The following is a 6,849-nucleotide window of genomic DNA, read 5'->3' as shown; positions in this document are numbered from 1 at the left end:
ATAATTCAATATCTTCCTAATGGTAGTGTTTATCTGAATGGTGTAAAGCATATTGACTTGTTAAATGTTTGTTTAAATGAAAATGGAACTTAGTCACTTATGTATATGATTTGTAATCATTGTCTAAATGATTTTCACTGACTGGTAAACATAATGATGAGACGATATAGTATATATTTAGTATACATTTTCATTGAAATACTTATATCATAAAACATAGGTTATTTGATAACCGATAAGCCACAGTTTATTTCTTGGGATTAGTATTTACTCGGTACATAACACTATTTAGCAACTGGCATATGACATGTCCAGACAATGTGGAAGACTGGGAGAACCAGTCAAGCAGTTGTGGAAATGAGGAGACACACCTTGTCGGTGATTGGAAGGCTGAGAGACTGCAGTCAATCGTAGAGAGCTGCTAAGGAGAGAACATCACCATCCTGATTGGAGATGTGAGTGTTAAGTTTGGGAAAGACAACACTGGGTATGAAGATATCATGGGACAAAATGCACAGAGAGGAAGGAACAAGAACGACGAGAGCTTTGCAAATTTATGTGACTTCAACAAAATGGTTGTAGGCGGCACTATATTCTCATAAACGAATAAACAAATCTAAATGTATTTCACCGGACCACACTACACAAACTTAAATCGATTATATTTGCTTCAGCAAAAAATTCAGAAGATTCATGGAAGACGTGAGAAAGAAGAACGGAGCTGACATAGCTTCAGATCATTGCCTGATATTTACCAAGATGAAACTGAAGCCAAAAACATACCGAAAAACTGGAGAAACAGTGTTAGTATGGTTCAATACTGACTTCCTCTCAGATACTGACAAACTCAACGAATTTAAGATAACTCTCAACAACAGGTTTCAAGCATTATAAAATCTCAAAAGGGAATAAACTACCATGAAGAACAACCGTAAAGAGATCAATGAAGCATTAACTACAATATGTCAGAAGCTTCTATGCCCCAAGAAGTATCATCATAAGGATTGGATCTAAATTGTTTATCTGAGCAGGATTCAATAAAAATGAGAGAAAGAACAAAGTGAAAGAAATTAACGACAGTCGAACAAGAACAAGAAAAGTCAAGGCACAAGCTGAATACACAGAAGCAAACAAGCGAGTGAAGAAGAGCATTAGAGTCAACAACAAAAAAACAAATACGTGGAAGATCTAGAAACGACAGTGGGAAAAGCTGCAACAGAAGAAAATATCAAACAATGATATGATACGACGAAGAAACTGGCAGGGAGATGTACTAAACCATTTTTGTTTAACTTCATCATAGACCTATTGATGGAAATAACATTCTCGTCGACTGAATTCTCGGGTATTGATCTCCTTCCAGGAGGTCCACTTATCGACTTAGAATACGTAGATGACATAGTCCTGTTTGGTGAAGACGCCGATAAAATGCAGAGTCTTTTGGTAGCACTAAGCAGCAATGCCAGAATGTTTGGAATGCGCTTCTCTCCCTCTAAATGCAAGTTGTTGCTTCAGGACTGGTCTGCATCAACACCTGAACTAAGGATAGGGAGTGAAGTAGTCGAACGCGTTGACAACTTCACTTATCTTGGAAGTCTGATCAGCTCTAATGGGTTGGTGTCTGACGAAATCTCATCACGGATTCGAAAAGCTCGTTTGGCTTTTGCCAACTTACGTCACCTATGGCGAAGGCGAGATATCCGTCTATCAATAAAAGGACGAGTAAACTGCGCAGCAGTCCGTTCTGTTTTAATTTACGGCAGCGAAACATGGCCACTGACAGTAGAAGACACTCGTTGGCTACTAGTATTTGACCACAGATGCCTCAGAAATATTGCTGGCATCTGCTGGGATCACCGGGTAAGTAATAGGGAGGTTAGACGCAGGGTATTAGGGAATGATGGTAAATAAGTCGATGAGGTTGTGAATCTTCATCGGCTGAGATGGTTGGGTCACATGTTACGTATGCCCAAACACCGATTGCCACGACGTGCAATGCTAACCGTGTTCATGATGGTTGGAAGAAAGTTAGGGTTGGCCAAACCAAAACGTGGCATCAGTCCTTGAAGTCACTAACTTCTAGTCTGAGCCATGTTGGTAAATGCAGACTACTTGGTTGGGTGTCCGCGTGACTATCGTAACCAATGGTTGGAGACTCTTGGTGACATGGCTCAGAATCAATCACAATGGAGTCGGTGTATACACTCTATGTCTTCCCTTAAACTAAGAGATTAAAATCGCTTCATATCTTTCTTTATTTCTACGAACTGATTCTTTCTTACTGTACTATATCCTTATTGCAATCTTTCTTTTATATATTACCACCACTGAATTAACCACTTTTATGAATCCGGTGTCCATCTTGTTGTGTTAATGAGGTATGGCAACTTGGACCGATGCATATATGTACCTGGTCCTACGTTGTAGCTGACTGATTGACTGACTGACTAAACCAGAGATACCAATCAAGGACCAAGAAGGTAAGCAAATCACTGAAATTCGAAAACAGAGGAACAGATGAGAATAGCATTTTCAGGAACTCTTGAATTGACTACCTCCATTGAATCCGCCGTACATCGAAACGGCACACACACACGCCTGTCTATAGCTGTCACTCTACCAACGATCGAAGAAATCAAGATGGTCATCAGACAAGTGGTGAGTGGATAAGCAGTAGGATCTGAGAATATACCTGGTGAACTACAGAGGCAGCACACTAGAATCAGTATCAAGGAGTTTTCAACAGAGTATTGCTGAACCGGATGAAAGATTCAGTAGACGCTCATTTTTGAGATCAACAGACTGGCTTCCGTGAGGTTAAGTTGTACTCAGATCAAATCATGACATTACGGGTCATTGTTGAACAATCAATTGAATGGAACTCGTCACTGTACATCACCTTTCTTGACTTTGAGAAAGCGTTTGACAGTGGATAAGAGAACATTATAGAATCCTCCTTGATACTATGGAGTGAGTAGCTGAGAAGATCGTCAACACCATACAGAATTCATACGACGGACTACACAGCAAATTCGAACACGGAGAACAGCTGACAGATGCATTTCGAATGAGAACCGGTGACAGATAGGACTGTTTACCCTCCTAAGTTCTCTCTCACCTGTTGGTTGACTGGATTACGAAGACCTACACATCTGAGGAGAAACACGTAACACAATAGGAATCTTGGATGTAGCTGAACGATTTGTATTTGAAGATGACATAGCTCTTCTATCTCATGCACATCAATAAATACAGGTGAAGAAAGTCAGTGTAGTTGCATACTTTACAGCAATAGACCTCAACACACAAAGGAATAAGCAAGATTCCGAAATACAACACGATGAGTACCAACCCAATAACACTTGATAGAAATACACGGAAGACCTAGAAACGACAGTGGAAAAAACTGCCACAGAACGAAACTTCAAACAACCATATGATACGACGAAGAGACTGGCAGAGAAATATACTAAACCAGAGGTACCAGTCAATAACTAAGAAGGCAAGCATATCACTGAAATTCAAAAACAGAGGAACAGATGGGTAGGATCTGAGAACATACCTGGCAAACTATAGATGCATCATACTAGAATCAGTATCATCATCTTTCTTGACTGTTCAGCGGCCTATGCTTTACTGGAGGTAACAGGCGTAATTAAGTAATATGAAATGTTGATGCAGAATAGTATGAATTCAGTCAACAAGATTAAACATAAACGGACATAAATAGAGCAAGAACAAACATTGATGCAGAATAGTATGAATTCATATTATTTCGAGGTTTCTCGTCAGCTGCTTACAAACCAAAATTGTGATAGAATTTTTACATGGAGATAGTGTGAAACAATTGACATAAATGAGTGTAAATAACTTGATTACAATAATAACTATATATATGGTTTGTAAGCAGCTGACGAGAAACCTCGAAATAATATGAATTCATACTATTCTGCATCAATGTTTGTTCTTGCTCTATTTAAATTCATAAAGGGAACCAATTGCATGAAATATGAAATGTTCTATCATATAATGTGTTTATTCAGTACGCTACCTACTGTGATCAATAATATTTGCTAATATGGCTGTCGAAATCTAATTCGATAATACTCGAATGTCTTGCGAGCGGCACAGAAGTTCTTTTTTGTTGAAAAATTCAAGTATTCGAAGCACTTCGTAAAGCAAAGGCAATAATGAAATGATGGAATAACAAGAATCAATACAATTTTGTACTCTTTGAATCGTATTCTAATATAAAAAAATAAAATGCGAATTCATAGGAATCAACACACACTGTTCATTATCTTCGTAAGAATAATTAAAATTACATGCCACAATAATCAATATTTAATTTATATTAGAATAAGATAGGAATAAATGATCGTGGCCTATTCAACCATACATAACAAACAGAAATTTTTAATGACAGAGTAGACTTAATAGTAAAGTTGATACTAACTGTAAAACAACAGTAGTAGAATATTTATAACGATGATAACAATAGTTGTTTACAATCGAACAAAACTTCTGAGGAGATAAAATTGTTAAATTATGCTTCGTATCATTTGCAGAGTACAAAGCTCGGTTGTCTGTCATTTCATAGAATTACTCTTTGTATAGACATGAAAATACCCAAACCTCTTATTAAAAATATAAAAAGGGACTGTTTATAATAACTACCCTTTCAATCTCAAATAATTAATAAACTTAGCTGAATTATTTAATATCGACCAGTGTTTTTAGTTTAATATCTTAACTTCCATTATAAGTGTCCCATTTTCAAACCTTAAAAGTTATGGATTATTACAAAAGAGCTTTGTTTTATAGTGATCAGTACGTAAGTCAGTTTATTCAGCTTTCAATTTTATGAATTAATGGATGATCCACAAAATTCAAATCTTACAATTAAATATTTCATACATGTTCATTTTATTATTTGTGAGATTACTCATACTGATGAAGGGTTACACTTCTTTCTTGTATCAATTTATTGCGACATTTGGTCAATAAATTTAAATTTATCCGGTGGTTATGTAGTGGTTGTGCTTCGTCGAGCAATCACCCTCGTAACCGTTAACATATAATCCTCAACGGTGTTTGAAATCAGAAGGCAAAGAGAAGCAGCGACTACAGTTTTATTATTAGCAGATAACTCAGACCACAAAGCAGTGAGGCGAATGAGTGAGTCAGCGGACCGAGAGTGTATATATATAGGGAAATGAATGGATCATCGAATCAATTAAGCAGTTAATAATAAAGCTAGCAGAATGAATATATGCGTAGGCGGTAAGCGATGTTCAAGCATACATATTTCATAAAAGCACAACAATAATAAAGGTACAATACATAAGTTGTTATAGTAAGGATGACTTTGCTATAGTTATAACCCAGTTTCTTTAATCGTATTTCATAGAGCGATCAACTCTACAATATATACATTCATGAAATATCTCTTTCGTCATAACAAAATTACTCAACGAACCTATTCAGATAATTATATAACAGGTTAAAAAAATCTTGTTAGAAGATTTGATTAAAATTATAGTGATAACAGAATTATAGTCCATTAAGTTGGTTAGGAGCTTTATGCTAAATAATTAACATAAGCTTGAATAGAAATAAACGAAACTTTCAACTGTCATTTATTGGATTTCATTGATTATAAATATAGTACAAGATTTTATACGTCATTATTATTTATCGTTTGTTAAAACGAAAAACTAATGTTTTTTTATTACGTCCAGAATGTATATTGAAGTTAAGTTTTCTGCCACTTATATGAATTCAGACAGTTGCTTATCAGTAAGCTCTCTAATGAAGTTAAAGATTTCAGTAAAACATCAGTCTTAAAGAAATAAGGAAGTGTTTATGATAAACGTTTTTTTTTTCTTAGAGGGAAGAAAGAATAACTTGATAATACTTATTGGTATGAGGCAATTCTCAGGACATAAATTTCCTTGTTCATAGTTCTACAATCATATCGTTCCTTTTCAAAACGTCTTTTCTTTGAAATTATGAATCGATGAATATGAGACCACCTCTGAAAACCTGGAAGCACTGGATGGCCGATTCACCTTGTATGAGACTCCCCAGTAGTGCGCATCCATGATTACGTACACGGGGCTTGAATACAGGACCTTCGGTCTCGCGCGAACAATTAGTGGTCTAGAAGTTAAGCGTTCATGTGAGATCAATCACCACAGCCCTATTCTAAAAAATTTCGTTTGATTTAAGAAAATGTCCTTTAATGTTTTCAGTGTATTAACCCCTATGGAACCAAAGAACTTCAAATGAGATAAAAAGACAGGTCAATCACATAAATAAGACTGTTAACTTGAATATTAAGACAAAGAAGACAACGAATATACGAAGACAACCAATTAAAAGCAAAGTCAACAGAACGAGCTGACTTTACTGTGGTGGAATAATTAACAAACTCCCTTCTATATGGTGAGAATATTGCCCAGAACGATGATGATAGCCTCGAAATCAAACCATTTACTACAATATATTTCTCACCTTAAACCTACTCTGGTAATATTTGCTTATTATCCACAGTGATGAGGTTTCAAATTGCTTTCACATTATTTTCTTTATTATCTTTGTCTCTTCTTACCCTCTATTTCTAGTCTAGTTGACCCTATATTTTTATGTATATATAAATGTTCTTAACGAGTATATGTGTGACCAGATTGTTCGGAACGTATTGCTCTAATATATCATCACATAGTTCTGATGATCTTCATCTTCTTATAACACTACTGGAATTTATCAAAGGGACTAATTGCTTTAAACCATGTACATCATAGGACCCAACACTTCCAAATAAGAAAAATTTCGTCCTTAACATTA

Source organism: Schistosoma haematobium, chromosome ZW (assembly GCF_000699445.3).
Source record: "Schistosoma haematobium chromosome ZW, whole genome shotgun sequence".
In the NCBI taxonomy this organism is placed as follows: Eukaryota; Metazoa; Platyhelminthes; class Trematoda; order Strigeidida; family Schistosomatidae; genus Schistosoma; species Schistosoma haematobium.
Note: the sequence above shows the minus strand (reverse complement) of the source record.